The sequence below is a fragment of the Felis catus genome, chromosome B3 (genome assembly GCF_018350175.1).
Source record: "Felis catus isolate Fca126 chromosome B3, F.catus_Fca126_mat1.0, whole genome shotgun sequence".
Lineage (NCBI taxonomy): Eukaryota > Metazoa > Chordata > Mammalia > Carnivora > Felidae > Felis > Felis catus.
This window is the reverse complement of record NC_058373.1, coordinates 122,445,947-122,466,736: the sequence shown is the minus strand read 5'-3', so window position 1 is coordinate 122,466,736 and position 20,790 is coordinate 122,445,947. Positions and strand designations below refer to the sequence as shown.

Sequence of the window (20,790 nt, the reverse complement as noted above, 5' to 3'; positions counted from 1 at the left end):
CCAAAGCACATCACTCACATCATTTCTTCACTTCTCACGCTGAAAGGTGGGCATTCAGATTTCAGTGTCACAGGCAAGGAAGCCGCAAATATGAATCAGCTTGTCTAAGGTCACAGCAGCAGTAGCATAGCAGAGCGAGTTGTGCGCCTCTCTCGCTAACGGAATGGCCAGCACCCTGGTAGCTTCAGATCAAAAGTGGTGGGAGTATTTACACCATGGAAATGGGCAAACACCTTGGAGAGCCCACTATTAGACATTTCCCGGCACAGCATGGCACAGCCGGTGAAAGAAGGAAGGGCTGGGCCTTGAACCCACGTCTCTCTCACTCCTAAGTGGCTTTTAGCCACTGTGCCGCCCTCAGCATGGCTCAGTATAACTAGTGCCCGCAGGCTCAGAAAGGACTGCTTTTCAAAGACAACCAACTGGCTGCCTTCAGACCAAATATGGCATCAGCTCTTAGTCTCTCTGTGCCTCCATGTGTTCATTTGTAAGATGGGGATCGTAATAATATCTACCTCCTAGGGTGGCTGGACAAATTAATATACAGGAAGCTCTCAGAGTAGTATCTGGCACAACTGTTAGGTTTCATTTGTTAGGACTACACAGTGTTTAAAATGTTTAACCAAAAATATTAATTGGTTGCCAATATTTTCAAATCACGTTTTTTGTGTAAAAGTCCCGATATCTAGGCTGTTTAGAAAAATTGTAGGATCTGACCTCACTTTACCATGTGACAATTACCAGCTGGAACCAGACCACAGCTGCCCCCTCCCTCCCTCCCTCCCTCCCTCCCTGGATTATGCTCTTTGAGGAACCGCTCTTACTTCACTTACCCTCCACCTACCCAGACAGCACCCATTGTCTTCAGAGTTTGAGACCCCTGCCCTCTGCTCCTTAAAATGCACAGAGTGAATGTGCTAGAATGGATGACCTTCCAGCCACACGATCATCTGCTATTACACCCTCTTAAAGCTGAGGAAGCAGGTCTCAGGGACGCTAACCGTGCCTAACTCCGTGTTGAAAGGGCAGGGACTCAGAGCCCAGGCCTTCTAGTTCCTCATTCAACACCCACAAGCCACTTCTGAGCCAGAGCCTGACCTCAGAAGCAGCTCGGGAAGCTCTCACAATATTGGGAGTGAGGTGAGGTACGGTGCGATGAGGGCTCTACCATCCTTCCTTGTTTCCTGGACACAGTGGGACACAGGAGATGTGGCTCTCAGAGCAGGGTTGCCTGATAAAATCCAGGATTCCAATTAAGTTTGAATTTCAGATAACTTTCAGATAAATGACCATATTTTTAGTATAAGTATATCCCATGTATTATTTGGGACATACTTACACTTTACAAATTTGTCAAATTTCAGATAATGAATAATTTTAGTATAAGCATGTTTCAAATAATGAATGAGACATACACACACACACACACACACACACACACACACACACAAAGTTCCTTTATCTGAAATTCAAATTTAACTGGTACTTTTATTTGGTAAGTGCTGCAATGCTAAAAAGTCCCTGGCCTCTGCCAGCCCAGCCCCAAGGAAGCCAGAGAAGGGAAAAGAGGAGGAGGAAGCCCTCACACCGGGGCTGCGGGGGACAACAGCAAAACAGCCAACCCACCACCACACACACCTGCACCAACAGTTAAAAACTTTGTCTTCCCTACATTTATTTTACAAGTCAGTACTGTTTTTATTAGCTAATGTGAGCAAGTGCTGGGTCTTCCAAAAGTCGTCACCCACGGCTTCATTTCTGCGGTCACCAGGGAACTGACCCGAGGCATCTGAAACAGAGGGGCTGGTTGCCATTTGGGGGTGTGGGGAGGGGGCAGTGGCGGTGGCTTCCTATGGGAAACCCGCAGCAGGACCAAGACCCGGACTGGGCTGCACTCTCGGGCCCTTGACGCCCTCCGAGCCCCAGCTGCGCACCCCCTGGACAGCGCCCTCCCCTGCCGGGAGCTGCCACACCGCCTGGGGTCGGCTGTGTGCGAGGAGGACTCGCCGCCCCTCCGCTGGCAGACTGGCCGCCCTCGCCCAGGCCGAGACTGCGCCAGCCTGCGCGGCCCTAATGATCCGTGACCGCGCAGACACCGGCTCCTGGCCTCCCCCAGCGGCTGGCTGCGCTGCTCGACCTTCCTCTGCAAACCCAAGGGCCTGGGTCGGGGGAGGGCAGCAGGCTGGGGGTCCTTCCCCATCCCTGGCCTCCAATAGGGGGCAGGCGATTGGCTCCCTGCAGGCACCTGCCCAGGTGAGGTGGGCCAAGGACACGCATGAGGACGGACACACACACACACACACACACACACACACACACACACAATATCTCGGCCCTGGCTGGGGCCCAGGCGTGCATTCTGCCAATCCACCCCCCTCCCTGGGTTAATAATGATCAGGCCCGAGGCTGTGCCAGCTGTTCCAGGTGGAAGGCAGCAGCACCATTGAGACGCAGTGTGAACCCCATCCCCCAACTCCTAAAACCCCAGGTTGCCCACAAACAAGAAAGCAGAGGGTCCCAGGGCACATTTCCCATAGGAGGGGGTGGTGCCCCTACCCCATACACAGAGGCAGAGAGATGGGAGCTGGCTGCTCCAGGGAGGGGCTGTCCTGCCTCTAAACTGTCAGGCCTCTCCCAAGTTTGCCTCCCCTCCACCCCCACCTTCCCCCTCCTGGTCTACCATCACTCAGCTAACCCTGTTTGTTTTCTGCTTTGCCCTTCTCACTGTCTGACGTTATATATATTTGTTACAGCCTCTCCCTTGTTATGGCCGTTCTCATTCACTGCTATGATCCCAGCACCTGCAGCAGTACACAATGCAGCTTCTGGGCCCCACCCAGGACAGCAGCGGAGGGCAGGTATAGCTCCAAGGGGTACGTGGGGTTGGCCGAGGGCATCAGAGGTCCTCCCTGTGCCCCATTCCTGCATCTCTGCCCTCCTTTCCACAGGTGTTGGTCCAGGGACACTCCTTAAACAGCCCACTCCACAATCTTAGCCTCAGAGTCGCTTGCCAGGAAGCCAAACCACAACAATAAGCATTTGTGGAAAGAAAGAGGAGAGACAAGAAGAAAGAAAAAGCTTTGACCCTTTACTGTTAATCATTTTCCACCTCCAAAGAGGACCTCAGATTTACCTACTTCCCTCCACATGCAATGCCACCACCGTAATCAAAGCCAGCACCCTCTGTCGTTTGGAACCCCCGTTTTGTCTTTGCAGCAGACACAGTTGGTACTCACCCCAGACCCTCTCAGCCTCCTCCAGGCTCATCTGCAGCTGGGGGGTGGGGGTGGGCTTGCAGCGCCCTCCCCCCCCCAGGGCTTCCTTCCATAGCACAAGAGCTTGCTCAGCCCTTGAGCTGGGCAGCAGGCAGTGTTAGGGATTTAACGCCCAAGGGACCCTCCTCAACCAATGAGAACAAGACTCAATGATAAGTAACCACCCCCCCTTGGGAAGACAATACCTACAAGACTCCTCTGAGGCCCCCACAAAATTCAGCCTCTCTTCCCAGGCCCACAGTGGTGCCCCATTCATCACCCCCCCCCCTCTATTTACTGGCTTTTCCCTTTTCTTCTCAGTTACCCCATTCCCTCACTTGTGCTCCCCAAATAAAGACTGCCTACACCCAAATCCCCCTCTCAGCATCTGCTTCTCAGGGAATCCAAACTAGATGAGCGCCCCCCACACATACACACTTGGCCCCAACTTCTACTCGTAACTTCTTTGAGCTTCTGAGTGACAGCACTGCAGGGACACTCACCTTCTTTCAGCTTCTTTCCCGCCACAGAGACTTTACCCCAGTGGCTCAATTTATTCTTCCATTAAGCAACTATTCGTTGATTGCCTACCATTTAAAGCATTGGGATACAAGAGTCAGCAAACAAGAGTCAAGGGTCCCCGCCCTCTTGGAGCTGACATCCGTCCTCCTGTGCCCCTTCCTCTCCTTCCCCAACACAGATGCCTGCTTCTCTTGTCTCACTTCTACTTACCATTTAAGTCTCAGCTCAAATGGCCCATCCTCAAAAAGATCTTACTGCCCCCTTCCCCATCAACTCTCCCCACCCCCACTCCACACAGAGCCTCTCCTTTCTCATTACACCTGTCACCAGATTCGTCTCTTCCGACATCATGCCCACTCCACAAGCACAAGACAATGCCCATTGCTCTCTCCTGTGCCTTTGGCACTGTGCTTGGTACCTAGTGAATGAACCAATAAATGAATGAGTGAGCGAATGAATGAATGAATGAATGACCTAATGGCACCATTGTCATGAAGGAAAGGTAAGAGGAGAAATGCAAAACTCATCCTTGTGCATGGGCAGAGAGAGGCAGATGAGATATTTTTCACAGTAACCAGTACTGGTGACTGAGAGGACAGTAAATTTTGGAGTCCTAGTCCATCAGATAGCAGCAAGAATGAGCCCAAGGTCAGGAGAGAATGGCAGGGAGCATACACAATGAGATGCAAAAAAGGCAGTCCACCAAAACCAAACTATTTATTTCTCCTTTACCATCTCCCAGCCACAGAAAGGCAGAAATGGAAGGTATCTCAGGAAATATCTATCCTCTTAACACACAGGTGAGGAAACCAAAACCCAGAGAGGCGCTTTCTAGTGAAGGTCCTATGATTAGTGACAAGCCTCCAAATGCTGAACTCACTGCCCATTGTTTGTTAAAATCAGAGCCTCAGGCTGGTCCATTCCAGGCTGTAGGCTCAGATTCCCACAGCACTGTCCTCAACTTGAGCAGCTCATTGTCCAGGAGAGATGGCTTTCAGGCTCTATATCAGCAATCAGTGATGTGTAGGATGCCTATACCCCTGTCCTTGTAGCCTGGTACTGCCACATTTCCTTTCTCCCTCCAAAGGACTGCTCTGGGGAGACCACCCAGACTCCACCTTTCTAGAATTTGTGCTTTAGACTCCAACAACCCTTCCCAGGATTGAACTTTTGCTTTACTCCTGCATGTTCAGGACTCCTCAAAGAAGCTCAGTGCTCCCAGGTGCTCTGTGCATCTGGAAATGACTCAGTAAAGGCAAGCCTCCCCTAATGGACACTTACTAGGCTCTGCCCACCCATTTTGGGGTTTGTCCTAGCATCAAACCTCATCCCAAGCTGAACAGCAAATGGTCAGTGACAACTGGGTAACATCCCACCTAAAATCTTTTTATACCTGATCTTCAACATATCAGAAGAATAAGCAAACATACAGAAAAAATGATAGCTCACGTTTATCAAAGGCTTATTATGTGCCAAGACCCATGTTAAGCATTATATCAGTTTTAATATAACAATTGTATGAGGTGGAAAGTTTTATTATAAACCCCATTTACTTATAAAGAAACTGAGGTTCAGTGAAGTCAAGTGACTTGCCCAAGACCACACAACTAGTAACTGACAGAACTGGAACTCAAGCCCAGGTCCATCCAACCCCAAGCTCTCAGTTTCCTCCCATCACCAAACCACTCACCCTTTGCCAGAGATCAGCCAGGACCTAGACACCAAAAGAGAGGCCAAGTGTGTGCCAGGCACCAACATCTCTTTAGAAGATGGGTGTCCCAGAGCCAATAGATTATCAAAGGATGGTGAGGCCTGATGATACACAGGTAAGGAGAAGTGGTGACTATCACATATGGCCCTATGCTGGCCTCTGAGCTTTGTTCTGGGGCCCAAAGCAAAATGTGAGACTTGAGAGCCCTCAGCCCCCTTCTCTGTACCATCCATCCCCTTTCCAGCAGCCTTACCCCAAACCCCTTACCTCCCCAGCCACACACAACTGACACCACTCCAACACTATATAGAGAGGTGACTAGGGAGTTAAGGACGTGTTATCCTTCAAGAGCATGCAGTTTTAAAGTGGATGCAGAAGGAGGCAATACTAAAAGGAAGAGTTGATTCCCTATCTTAGAATGTCCCCATCAGTTGTAAGGTGATTTTCACTACTGGCAGTGAAAATACTAAAATTTATGGATTAGGTAGGTTTTGGAAAACTGGAATAAATTCAGGACCTTTCTTAAAACCACACCACAGTGACTTGAACGTGATATGTATGTATTCTTGATGGAAGAGAGAGGATGGCATGGCAGTTGGTTCACTGGTAAGTGCATGACTCACAACCCATTCTGAATATGGCACAATCCAAGTGAATAATCAGGACCGCTATATTATTAGTAATGTGGCATTTAGGAATTGTTACAGCACTTTACTTTCTTCCAGGTTTTTTTTAGACTATATCAAAACCTAGTATCCCCAGGGAATATACTCCCTGACACGGGAATATCATCCATCATGAACACAACAGCTAGGAAAAGAAGCTCGAAAGAAACTGCAGGCTCAAAAGGGCACTTTGCTGAGACAATAGGAAGTTGTGACAGCTTATAAGATGCTCCCTGTGTTCATTCAAGAAGGTATCCAAACACTGTATCCCCCATGAACTCTTCCTCCACCAGTGTGAGAGAACTGTCTGGTCCAAGGCCAGAGCCCTCCCAGGGCCAGGGGTGTCTACCTGCTCCAGTCTGCTCAGCTGCCATACAAAATGCCACAGACTGAACATCTTAAGCCATAGACTTTTATTTCTCAGGGTTCTAGAGGCTTGGGAAGTTCAAGATCAAGGTGCAGCAGATGGGGTTCCTGGTGAGGACTCTTTCTGGCTTACAGATAACCACCTACTTGCTATGTCCTCACGTGGCTTTTCCTTGATGTGTGCAAGTGGAGAGAAAGAGAGAGATGTCTCTCTGGTGGATAAGGCCACCAATTCCATCATGAGGGCCTTACCCTCATGACCTCATCTAACTCCAATTAACTCCCAAAGATGCCAGCTCCAAATAACATCAGTTTGGGGGTTAGGGCTTCAACATAGGGATTGGGGAGGCAGGGCGGAACACAAACATTCATTCCATAACACCAGTGATGGGAGTGATCTGTATAAAAACTGGTCCTCAGGTGACTGCTGAAAAACTGGATCATTCATTCATTCATTCATTTATCAAACTAATATTTTTTAGTACTTACTATATACTAGGCATATACTGATATTAATTAGCACTTATATCAGTGTTCTGTAGTGAGGTTCCAATGTTGATTCAAGTAAATCTAGTTCCTGTCTTCATAAAGATAATAGTCTTCAAAATCTGACAACCAGAATCTACGGAAAAGAGAGCACCAGATGTCAGCATAGGTCTGTACAGAGTTCATCGATTCATTCAATATTCAGTGAGTATGACTATAAGCTGGACACAAGGAGAAAACACACATGCTCTCTGCTGTCAGAGAGCTCACACCCTATGACATAGAAGCAGGTTGCAAACACACTGTGGTTAAGTTCTACAGAGTTGAATCATGACATATGCATGTAACATTTGTGCATGCAATTATACAGCAAAAAAAAGAAAGAAAATCAGATAAACAATACAGTGCTTCACCCACCATTCCTCCCATTAAGCGATGCCCCAGCACTGGCATGAAGTAGGATGTGAAACTAGTGTACCTTCCATGTATTCCACTTGCCTTTATCTCTCTTGGTGTGATCATTGCCTGCTTGACTGACATTTGTTCACTATTAAAAAGCCACATTTTTCTTCACCGAAGGCCCCTAAACTCAAGCCAGCCACTTCATCTGGTCATCAGCCAAAGAAGCGGGATCAGTTTCATCACAGGGTGGGCCAGACTACTTTTTTATTTTTTTAATATATTTATTGTTGCCATATAGTTGACATACAATACTATATTTGTTTCAGGTGTACAGCATAATGATTCCACAATTCTGTACATTACTCAGGGTTCACCGTGGTAAGTGTAGTGGGCTGGACTTGTTGTGGGCTGTGATGCACTTTGTAAGCTGCCCAGACAGTTAATCATTCAAGCCAGGACACCGCTGAAAGTGAAGTCAGGCAATGTTGATAATTACACCAGAATAAGAGGCATAAAGCAAGACTGTACTGAGCAATCCAGGAATATGACATCACTATCTACAGGTGACTTTCAGGATTTTTTTTCAATCTGAAAAGAGGTTTTTTTATAACAAACAATATGTTTTGTTATACAGGTATTAAGTGGTGAATCACTGGAATCTACCCCCAAAACCAAGAGCACACTGTACACACTATGCTAGCCAACTTGACAACAAATTATACTTTAAAAAAGAATGTTTTCTAGCTTTAATTTTACTTATTTTAAAATAGATTAAAGTTCACAATGATTATTCAAAAAGAACACAGAGAAAAGTCTCCCTCTGACTCCTGTCCTCAGCCACTTAGTTGCCTGTACAGGAACTGGCAGCCTATATATAAATACATATGTGTGTGTGTGTGTGTGTGTGTGTGTGTGTGTGTGTGTGTGTGTACATATGTATGTATAACTATATTTTACACAAATAAGCATTCACACTGTTCTGTACTTATTTTTTTCTCTTCACAGTACAGTATAGAGATAATTTCATATCGATATGACAAGCTTCCTCCCAATTTACAATGCTTACTATCTCACTGTATGGATGCACATAATTTATCTAACCAGCCTCCATTGATGGACATATAGACTATGTCCCATCTTCTGCTGCAATGAATGACCTTGACCATACATCATTGTGTATATGTGCCAGTATATCTGTAGAATAAATTCCTGGAAATAGAACTGCTGAGACAAAGGGCATATCAACTCAGATTCTGTTTGGTTGCTCATAACAGAAAAGCCAAAATAATGGTCACTTAAACAAGATAGAGATTTATTTCTCCCTTGAATAAAAGGAGTCTGGCAGTGGGCCATCCATTTGCCATGGGCTCCCAAATGTCAAGAGGGACCAGGATTCTATCTTTCTGCTGTGCCATTCTCCATTCAAAGCTTATACAACTATGGAGGCCTTCTTTCAGTAAAAGAATACAAAATTACACATACCCATTTAGAGTGAGAAAAAAGTAATATATACAAATTCTTAAAAGCTGAAATAACACAAACATCACAACATCTGGGAAAAACAATATAACCTCTCAACCACCCACCGTATCTTTATAATAGGTTTTTTTCCTTTTTTTTTTTTTTTTTTTTTTTGGCTACATGATCTTTGATCGCTTTATCACACTACAAGATTTTATAATACCTCCTGGAAAATAAATAAAAAGATAATTGAATTTTTCCTTCAGCACAGCTCGTTAAAATTTATCATTGTTGTTGATAGTTGAAATGCATAAAACATGTGACACATACTATTTCTAGTACTACTACAGATTTTGCCCTACAAATATAGGAATTCTGATAAAGTCTATGATTCACAATGCCCATCAAAAAAAAATATCTGGTGTGTTTATCAATGTATAAGCTAAGTTATTGAACATGTTCCCAATAGGAGAAAGTTCCCATTTTATGTGGCATCAGTGAATACCAAATTCTCCACCTGCAATTTTGTATATCTCTTTAAGTGGGAAATATTACACAGACTAGCTTCTGGCTCCATACATTTTAACCTTTTTTCCTCTTCCACTACCAAAGATTTCTGATGCTGGGCATAGGACTCATTCACATTGGGATATGACTTGGTATCCAAAGCAGGGGGAGCCGGCCCAGTGACCAGCAGGGGTGTTCATGGAAGCCATTCCCACAAAAGGATGACGAGCAAATGACTGCAAACCACAGAAGCATGTCCAGTTAAACACCAACTAAATGCAACCCCAGTTCCTCTTCTTCCTGGCTGGGTCCTCCAAATTCCCATGACCATTCCAATGCCAGCCAACCCAAGGGAAAGCGTGACACAAGGAAACGCAGAATAGAAATAGACAGCAGGCTGAGCCATTTGCAGTTAGAATATGTTACTTCTGCAAAGATGGTCACAAGAGCACCTGACCACGTGAACATGCTAAGGCTCTCCAGGGCAATGCCTGTGCAAGTGAAGGGCTCTGAAGGCTCAGCTCCCTTACCTGCATGGTAAAATGCCCCTGGCCAGCAAGGTTCTGGATTCAGACTGATCAATCACACACCCATGATTTGGAAGATTGAAGGGAGGCAAACGCCCTTGTTCTTTTGCCAGTGGCAGTTGCTGGGGCATCTGTTTCAGCATTCACGACTTTTTGCACTGGCTATAAGGCTCCACATTGTGCAGTCCATCCATCACCCACTTTGGATCTCCAGGCTGGATAGGGCAGCTGGGTAGGTCCAGGAAGAGCTTTCACCTGCTCTTTGTTTCAATGTAATGTCAGTTCTGGTCTCACACATGCAGGAAAGAAAAGAATACAATGAACACCTACCTATGTACTATCCACCCAGTTGCAGCCATCATTAATATTTTGTCATTTTTGCCTCATTATTGAATCATTTTATGGTAAATTAAAAAGACCATGACAGTTCACCCCTAAATACATATCTCCAAAGAGTAGGGACAGTTCTTCAATTAACAAGACCAATAATATCCCTAATAAAAGTAGCAATAATTCACTAATACCACCTAAAACTCACTTCATATTCAAATTTCTACAACTGTCCTAAAAATACATTTTAGAGTTGTTTCTTTGAAACCAGGATCCAATAGGTTCATGCACTGTATTTGTTTGTTATGCCTCTTAAGTCTTGTCTTATTTGGAACAATCCCCCTCATGACATTGACTCTTTGAAGAGATCAGGCCTGCTGTCATGTAGAATGTCCCACATTCTAAATACATCTATTTCCTTAGGCTGTCGTTTAGTTATCCCTGGTATTTCCTGTAAAATGAGGTAGATCAAAAGGCTTGGAGGTTTTTCAGGTCAGATTTATTGAGGTATAATTTATATATTGTAAACATCATCCTTTTTACTTTACAGTTCTTTGCATTTTGACAAATGCAAACAGTCATGTAATCTAAAAGCTTGGTTTGATTCAGATTTTACACCACTGGTCAAAATAGTTTACAGTGATGCTGTGAACTTTCCATTGAACTTCTTATCACATCCTTAGGTAATGTCTAGTTGTCCCACTATTAATGATACTAATTTTGAGCATTGGGTTCCTGTAGCTTTCTGATCTCTGAACGTGTATTAGTTTTCTATTGCTGTGCAACAAATTACTACAAACTTAGAGACTTAAAGCAACACCTACTTATTAACTCAGTTCTGCAGGTGGGAAGTCAGGCATGGCATTGCTACGTTCTCTGCTCAGGGTACCACAAGGCTAAAATCAAGGTGTCAGCAGGCTCCATTCTCATCTGGAGCCCAGGCTCCTCTTCTAACCTCATTGAAGTTGTTGGTGGAATTCAGTTCTGACTGATCTTGATTGTCAAGGGAAAATAAGACTGATGCTACTCAGTGGTGACCTGAGAGGCATATGTCTGGAATGACAGGATTCCTTGGGATGCCTACTTGTCCATTAGGAAAAGTTAATGGAAAACTATAGTAACCAAATACAGGCAGAATCACCAAGAGAGTACATCCTTCAGGAAAGCAGGCTTGGATCATTCCACCAGAGAGAATACCCTGAATAGCTGAATGCTGGCTGAGGGCAAAAGGAATAGGAATAGATGGCAGAGGCAGGAAGTTATAATGACCAAAATGTAGTAAACATGCATATATATTCTTCCTGGTTTTGTTAAGTATTTTCTTCCTCTTTCCTCCCCCTGTTATTTTACATAAGGGGTGTTAGTGGCAGCTGACCTTATAACGTAGTCTTTAGAATATCAGATGGATTGTAACTGAACTAGAAGGGGAAAAAAACATTCAGCCAGAGATGGGCACCGTGACTGACGACAGAGTGGCTACCTTCTTGTTTGCATTATTTTGTGTAACTATGCTTTCTTTTAGATGGAAGCGTGTTGTTGAATTGTTGCTTCTGGAAATTTAAATATGGACAAAAGGGTACATATGGATGCTGGGAAGCCAAAGGGCTGGGTCATATGAGATGCTAGCTACTGTCATTCAGCACCCCTTTCAATGCCCTCCCAAATTCTCCCACAGGGAGATATGATATAGAACACAGGGGTTAGAAACTCAGGAACTACACTTCCCAGATTTTCTTCCCAACTGGAAGTTGGGTTTGGTTTCCCAAACAATCAGTTTTTGCCAATGAAGTGTGTTCACAGTGAAACACAAAAGACTAACGGGGTAGAAGCTGTTCTTGATCTGGTTCTGATGGCAGCCAACACATATAGGCTTTGGCCACTGTGAGTTTTGCAATAGGAAGCCTATCACTGGCTTCAGGGCTACAAGGCAGCTGTGACTTTAGCTGTGACTTCCTAGTCTCTGGATGGCAGCTTGGGGCAGTGTGACCAAAAAAAGAGAAAAAAAATCATTGCATAATCCTATCATCCTAAATTTGGTTCTTTTAGTCCATCCAGTGGACGCCATCATCTAAGTCCCTCTATTAAATCCCTTTCTGCTTGAAATACCTCAAGTCATTCCGATTCCCTGAAGACTGATAAACTCTTCCATAGTGTTTATACTAATTTGCATTTCTATCGGCAGAGTTGGAAACTGCCACTTTTTCTCATAGCCTAAGCAACACAGTGTATTACTAAACTTTTTGTCTTCTGACTAATCTCTTAGGTGGAAAAGGTATCTTAGTGCAATTTAGTTTGCATTTCATTCATTCAGTGACAATGAACATCTTTCCATGTGTTTAGAAACCATGAGGATAGGGGCACCTGGGTGGCTAGTTGGTTAAGCATCTGACTCTTGATTTTTGGCTCAGGTCATGATCTCAACGTTTGTGAGTTCAAGCCCCGCATCAGGCTCTGCGCTGACAGCACAGAACCTGCTTGGGATTCTCTGTCTCCCTTTCTCTCTATCCCTCCCCTGCTTGTGCTCTCTCTCTCTCTCAAAAATAAATACACATTTTTTTTAGGGGCACCTGGATGGCTCAGTCGGTTAAGCGTCTGACTTCAGCTCAGGTCATGATCTCACAGTTTGTGAGTTTGAGCCCCACGTCGGGCTCTGTGCCAACAGCTCAGAGCCTGAAGCCTGCTTCAGATTGTGTCTTCCTCTCTCTCTCTCTCTGCCTCTTCCCCACTCATGCTCTATCTCTCTCTCTCTCTTAAAAATAAATAAACATTAAAAAAATATTAAATAAACTTTTCTTTTAAAGAAGCCATGAGGATTGCTTTCTCTGTGCATTGTGCCACTAGCTTGCTGTCACACAGCTGCAACCTCAAGGCTTGGACCCCAGGCCCCTAATCACACGAGGTCACCAAAGACCTCCACGTTGCCAAATCCAGTTGTCAACCTTTGATTCTTTAATTTATACTACTAGCAACGTTTAACAAAAATGGCCATGCCTCTTCTTTGAGACACTTGCTGTCCTTGGCCTCCAGAGCTCATACTGTCCTCCTTTTCCTAACTCACACTTCTTTTTGTATGTTCCATCTCATCTCCCCAGCTCTGTACTATCTGGTTGCCTTGGGCCTCTCAGGCCTCATGCCTTCTTGGTCAATACCCAATCATCTATGATCTTGCCCAGGCTCATGACTTTCAACATTTCTACACTGAGGGTCTCAAATTTATATCTCTAGCTCCAACCTCTCCTACTCTAAATGACCACTTGATGTTTAAAAGTCATCTCAGGGGCGCCTGGGTGGTGCAGTCAGTTAAGCGTCCAGTCAGCCAGGTCACGATCTCACGGTCCGTGAGTTCAAGCCCCGCGTCAGGCTCTGGGCTGATGGCTCAGAGCCTGGAGCCTGTTTCCAATTCTGTGTCTCCCTCTCTCTCTGCCCCTCCCCCGTTCATGCTCTGTCTCTGTCCCAAAAATAAATAAACGTTGATTGGTATTTCCCTTATAAAAAAAAAAAAAAAAGTCATCTCAGACTAACTATGTCCAAACCAAACTCAACTCCTCCCTTACAAAAAAATAGAAACTTTGGGGCACCTGGGTGGCTCAGTCGGTTAAGTGTCTGACTTTGACTCAGGTCATGACCTCATGGTTTGTGAGTTTGAGCCCCACATCAGGTTCTGGGCTCCCTCTCTCTCTGCTCCTCCCCCCCCCCCTCAAAAATAAATAAACATTAAAAAAAAATAGAACCTTCGCCTCCCACTGTTCTCAGTTAATAGCACAGCAGCTTCTCACCAGCCACCCAGGCCACAAACCAGGCAAAAACCAGGACTCCTTGATTCCTCTCCCCCATTACTCCTCATCCAATCCTTGGCAACCTACTGGGTCTACTTTAAAGGTCTATCCAGAACAGGATGTTTGCAGTCCCATCATGGGTCCTGGCTTATTGCAGTGGCCTCCAAATGATCTCCCTGCTTTCACTTTTGCCCCCTACCAACTACTCACAGCATCCCTGCCAAAATTATTCCACTAAAACGTAAGTCACATATGGGGCACCTGGGTGGCTCAGTGGGTTAAGCATCTGACTTCGGCTCAGGTCACGATCTCACTGTTTGTGAGTTTCAGCCCCGCGTTGGGCTCTGTGCTGACAGCAGAGCCTGGAACCTGCTTCGGATTCTGTGTCTCACTCTCTCTCTCTCTCTCTTCCTCCCCCGCTCGTGCTCTGTCTTTATCTCCCCAAAATAAATAGAGATTAAAAAAAAAAAACATATGTCACATCCAGTCACTCTAGTCAAAACACCCCACTGGATTCCCATATTACTCTAAGTACCTTCCAGCTCTTACAATAGCCTACCAAGCCCTTCTTGATCTGCCCTCCTGGCTAACAAGTCTCCAATCTTACTGCTACTGCTTTCCCTTTCCTATTCTCCACTCCAGCTATACAAGCCTCCTTGTACCTCAGATCCACCAAGCACATGCCAGCCTCAGGGCTTTTGCACTGGCTGTTCCCTCTGCCTGGAATGATCTCCTAGAAGTCCAAGCTGTCAGCTCCCTCATCTCTTAGGGGTTCAAATGCCATCTCATTGAGGAGGCCTTTCTTATTTAACCTAGTCGCTTCTGCCCTCCCTCCAGGAATTCCCACCCCCTCTTCCTGCTTTCTCATCACAGCATGACAAGATTTGAGCCCCTGTCCGCCAACACCACAACCTCTCCCTTCCCAACAGGGTTTGTAAGCTCTGTGAGAATGAGGATTTCAGGCTATTTTATTCTTTGCTAAATCCCTAGCACCTAGAATGGTGCTTGACACATAACAGGCACTCTGTAAGTATCTACGTGAATAAATGAATGAATAAAGCTAATATATAGCCGAGAGGACACTCATGTAAACAGAACCAGGAGATGTAGCTTTGAGAAGCCATGGGAGTGGATGAAATTACCTTGGAGGGAGGAGGTAAAGCTACAGACGGGAGATATGAACTCACAAGCTGTGCAAAGTGTCTAACCTGGAGATGAAGAGTTTAGTGAGAACAGGATGAAAATGCTGCAGAGCAGGTGACAGGTAAGAGTAACAGCCGACGCATAAAACACGTCAGGCACCCTATATGTATTAAATTACAACAACCCAATGTGTTCAATACCGTTACTATTCCTAATTTTACAGATAACTAAGTGAGTACAAAAGGTTTAAGGACTTGCCCGGGGTCGTTTGGCAAAACTGGGGTCTGAAGCTGGGCTTTAGTCTTTGTGTTTTTACTATGACTTCTTTGATGAGAGCTGATCAGGACTGTACCAAGGTGGTGGACGATCCCATCTCCAGTCTCCATCTCTGTGCTCACCACGAAATATAGGAAGAGCATACATGGAGCGAGGCAATGTGGCCTTCTGAAGGGCGGAAACACGTTACCAGAACGTGCTCTGGGCAGAGGACCAGCATGGGTTCCTGGCCTGGCTTTGCTACTAACTCTTTGGACCTTTGGCCTGGTTACTGAACACTCTGACTGTCCCCTGCCCCATTGTGCAAAGAGTGGGCTGGCTCACATAATCCCTCGAGTTCCTTCTGGCTTGGAAATTCCACGGTCTATAGTCAAGGGAGATAAGCACATAGGACAGAGGCACCTTTCCTGTAACACCAGCTACAAGGCCAAAGGGAAAAATCAATAAATAATTGGGGCCTGCCAGACAGACTTTTCTGATGGAATCGACAGCTCTAAGAAGGTTACTAAGAACTAGGGCCTTGGAAAAGGGAGCTATGGAGAAGCCTGGGCAGCTAAAATGTAGTCCCCATAGGGTGGCGCTGCACGTTTTGGATGCGTGTTCATTACTAGGGTTCTTCTTCTTTTTGGCATTATAATTATTAGTAAAAATAATAATGTTGGAGACTCTACAACACGTCCGGGGAGAGGCCAAGAATAAAATTTAATTCCTGAAAGCCTGGATTGTAGAAAACATAAACCTAAAAAGGAGGAAAATACAGTTAAAACCTAAAAAGAAAAAAATAAGCTGAAGCTTGTGTTGATAGCTCCACACACCTGCCCATAATCTGTGCGTATGCACATGTGCACACACACATGTCCACACGGGCACACCTAGGAGAACATGTGTGTCTATATATACCCATAGGAGTGGCCAGGTATATATTTTTCTATTGGAGCCTGGCTCTTTAAAATGGGGGATAATGACACTGAAAATTATTCTAAGCTTTTCAAAGACATAAATGACCAAGCTGCCTCCTGACTCCTGAATTACATTACCCAGAAAGAACTTAATAACATGCTATTATCGCTTCTCCTCACTGACAGGATTTCGGGGCTGAAAAGACAAACAAGAAGTACGTTCGTAATCACCAGCACAGTCACCTCTGCCGAGCTGCGACCGCAGCTAATTCCAGGTAAGTGCTGTAGGGTGGAAGGAAGCCTGGGGCTGGCAATGCGACTTGGTGCTTGGTAATTGTCACCAGTTCAGTTGAGCTGTCACCAGCTGAGAGGGGGCTACAGGAAGCTCATGGAGCCAACGGAGAATCCCACGGGGTGAAGGGTAGAGAGACTGCATTATGGGAACCAAAATATAATTTCTTAGTTCAACTGACATAATGCACATAAAATTCCTTACAAACTGCAAAAGTGCTCTACCAATGTGACTATGAACAGAAAGGGGCATCATTAAAGGGTCTTGTTTGGTTAGGGCTGCCATGTACAGCTGTATAGGCTGTGTACTGCTCAACTCCTGAAAATGTCATTAGTGTATGAGAATGGTGCCCCCTGGAATTGTGCATTGTGGCAGCTCTGTTAGTTGACGTAGGGCTTAGTTAGCTGATGAAGTCCACTATAGGGGCTGCTGTTTTTCCTCCTGGATAATGCTTAAGTCCCAGTGATGAACCATCGAAGTGTGCTTCAGGGTAATTAAAAGGCAATTACAATTAAGATCCTTGAGGACAGGAGTCATGTCTTATTCACTCAGTATCCTGAATCTTATGACTGGTATATAAGTGTTCATAAAAAAGTTTGTTAAAAATAAGAATGGATGGATATTGAATGAATGAATCAGATAGAGACTCATGGGGGTCAACTCCTGGGGAAAATCGGTTATAGTGATCACAGAATCTGTTTAGCTCAGAAAGTGCAACTGCACATTCCATGTCTCCTCTTCCATGACTTGGATTATGACAAGGCTTTAGTGAAGGGCTGTGGACATGTCATGAGTTCAATAAGAGTTTGTTCAAGATTTATGAGGTACCTCACCCAACGGTAGGTGCTATTGGCTCGTATAGTGGTGATAACACCGGGGTCAGCAAACAGAGCATAGGTCATGATCCTTGCCATCAAGGATCTTACAATTTAGACAGTTTAGTCAGATATAGGTTTACGGAGAAGTGAAGTAATGCTATCAGGTAGTATGTCCCAAATATCAAGGAATAGCAAAGATGATAAGTATCATAGGAGTTCAGGGCAGAAAGCACAGGGTATCTGCTCTGCCACCTGCTGTATGGTCATGAGAAAATTACTTAACTGTTCTGTCCCTCTCCAAGCTTGTAAGGCTGATGTAAGACTAATCATGCTTACCATGCAAGGTCCTTAAACAAAAGAGTAAAACCGGTAAGTATTTAAAGCCCAGTGCCTGGCACGTGGTAGAACTTTCCAGAATGTTGGTTCCTATATAAGAACTTTTCAGTCACAAGTGACAGAATACCAGCTGATCCCAACTTAAGCCAAAAAGGGAGGCGGGGTGGTATTTTTATATATACTCACAAAGTGAAGCTGCAAAGGCTTCAGGCATAGTGGTATCCAGGAGCTCAACTGATATCACTAGTGCTCTGCCTGCATTTCCGTTTCTCAGACAAGATTTCTCTAGGGATAGGAATAGCTGTCAGCAGTCAGGGTCCAGCTTGGCCTCAGAAGGAAGAACTTCTCTCCCCAGAAATTGGGAGGAGGAAAGTCTCAGGGAGCACTCCGACTGGTCCGGCACAGCTCATCCAACCATGTCTTACCCAATGAATATGGTCAGAGGAACGAGATGACCCAGTTGATGAGGGCTGGGTTGTGCGCAGACTCGTGTGTATGGGGGTGGGGGGTGGGGGGTGGTTAGCTCTATCTAAACCACCTGCAATGAATTTGAGAAAGGGCTAGTTCTTGAGTGTGCTCAGAAGAAATAAATAAAAGAGCTGCATGTTTCTACCAAAAATAGGAGAGCTCGTAGTTCTTTACAGAAGCAAAAAAATATATATATTTCTATTGGTTTCATATGCAAACACTATGTGTATGTGTACAAATTCCCAGAGTAGCTGCACAGAGATGGAACCCACCTGACCCCTGGAGCCGGGACTTTGCGACCCCTGGCGAGCAGGCACAGTGCTGCAGTCACTCACCGCGAGGGGGCGGGCAGGAAAGCCCAACAGATGGGGTCTCTAGCGGCTTCGGGGAGGTCAGAAGCCGAGCCCTGGTTTGAGGGGAGACGGTGGCGTGGGAAGGGCAGGGAGGCAGTGCGGAGCCCCGGCTGGCTGACCTCCCGTCTTCTGTGCCTCAGCCTCGTTTCTGCAGGGGCTACGGAGGGTCCCACTGTCTACTCCGGACACGCGCTGGGCCAGGGACATCCTAGCCCCCAGAAAGAGGCGCGGGCGACACCTAACCGCTCGCGGTCAGAGCAGCGCGGAGCGTCCCCTCGGAGACACGAGCAACCTGGGTGACCGTGACTGCCGATCACGATCGCCGGCCAGGGACTGGGCCAGGCGTCCGCACGACCTCACGGCCACCACACAGGACCGCCAGCCCCCTGAGACACCGCGACAGCCTCCTCCCCTAACGCTCTGTTCCCTTTTCACGTCTTGAAAAGAAAGGGGGGTGGGGGTGGGGGTGTACTGTTTACCTAGCATCCTGTTACTGTGGCCTTGAGTAACAAAGCATTTATGTCACAGAGCGGGCGGGGGAAGGGGCGCGGAGAGCAGGAGAGAGAGAGGAAGACGAATCAAGCCCGGCATAAAATTTGCCATCACGATCGTCATTTCAAATCATTTATCATGCATTCGTTTGTCAGTGCATATCTATCTAAACTCTGTTTAGGACACGGCAGTTAAGCGAACAAGCCCCAGAGTGGGAATGCACAGATCCACACCCCAGCTCTCCTCTGCGCGGCACCTGGCATTTAAAAACTATTAATGCCATCAGCTTTATGGTGCTCATAAGCACCACAAAGTGTTTATGAGGGGCTGCCCTCAACAGGGCCCAAAGTATCTCAACTCCAACCTAGAAACGCATTTTGGAGTAAACGTATTTTGGAGTATTTGTAAAAATATCTACCAGACTGCCCTAGGCATGTGGAAATCACGTGATGTCATAGGCTGATTCTAACATCGCTCCCAAGATTCCCCCACCCCCCAGCACAATCCTACACGTCTTATATAACCCCCTTCCTTTAGATGTGGGTGAGACTGTGAATATGATGTCACTTCATAATTCTGTCATGTTAAAGGATTTTTGCAGTATCGTTGATTCAGAACTCACCCAAATAGAGATTATCCTGGTGGGCCTGGCTTAATCAGGTGAGCCCTTAAGGGGGCGGAGTCCTTCCCGAAGTTAGACACTTTCCTGCTTTAAAGAAGCAAACAGACATGTTGTGAACTGCCTGTGGAAACTGCCTGTGAGAGCTGAGGGCCTCAATCCTCTAATCACAAGGAACTGAATTCCGCCAACAACCTGAATGAACTTGGAAGAGGACCCCAGGCCTGGAAAAAGAACACAGCCAGGCTGACACTGTCCAGCCTTGAATGTGGCCTTGTGAGACCCTAAGCAGAGCATCCAGTTAAGCTTCTGGACTCCTGAGCCACAGAAAGTGTGAGAAAAAATGTCTGCTATCTTTATTCTCTCTGTAGTAATTTGTTACACAGAGTAGAAAGTTAATATACATTCTAAATCTACTCAAAGCCTTGCTGAATTTGGTTTAAAAATGGGGTGTGCCTGAATGCATATGCTAGAGAGAAAGAGCATTCAAAATTTAAAAGATGGTCTCACTAGTTTGGGATCATAATAAAAAATATGGACTATTGGGGTGCCTGGGCGGCTCAGTCGGTTAAGCATCCAACTTCGGCTCAGGTCATGATTTCATGGTTCATGGATTCAAGCCCTGCATCGGGCTCTGTGCTGACAGCTCAGAGCTGGGAGCCTGCTTCAGATTCTGTGTCTCCTCCCTCTGCCCCTCCCCAGCTCACTCGCTCTCTCTCTCTCAAAAATAAATAAACATTAAAAAAAAATTTTTTTTAAGTATGGACTATCATTCATTATTTACTGAGCACCTACTCACTGTCTGCAAGGCAGTAGACTAGGAATTTAATCAGGATTTGAAACCAAAACTGGAAACTTATTACTGCTACCACCTAAGAAAATTAAAGGGAAAATGTTTAATATTGAAATATAAGGCTTCCTTCAAACCGAGAAACAGACTCTTAACTACAAAGAACAAAGTTACCGGAAGGGGTAGGAGGGATGGGTGAAATAGGTGATGGGGATTAAGGGGAGCACTTGTGACGAGCACTGGGTGATGTATGTACATGTTGAATCACTATATTGTACACATGAAACTAATATTACA

At 45.6% G+C, this 20,790-nt stretch overlaps 1 long non-coding RNA gene across 8 annotated transcripts in view; it reads right to left on the bottom strand.

The window, feature by feature from the left end:
- Positions 1–20,287, bottom strand: part of LOC109500943 — a 78,988-nt gene extending 58,701 nt beyond the window's left edge. For 4 of the 8 annotated variants that reach the window (XR_006599848.1, XR_002743205.2, XR_006599851.1 and 1 more), the window contains exons 1-5: positions 18,512–20,287; positions 17,958–18,056; positions 16,569–16,755; positions 9,905–10,185; positions 7,008–7,140 (exon numbers count right to left, since the gene is read on the bottom strand). This is a non-coding gene — a long non-coding RNA (uncharacterized LOC109500943). The remainder of the gene's footprint in view (positions 1–7,007; positions 7,141–9,904; positions 10,186–16,568; positions 16,756–17,957; positions 18,057–18,511) is intronic. The other 4 variants (XR_006599849.1, XR_006599852.1, XR_006599850.1 and 1 more) reach the window with 4 other exon arrangements.
- Positions 20,288–20,790: the final 503 nt, after the last annotated feature.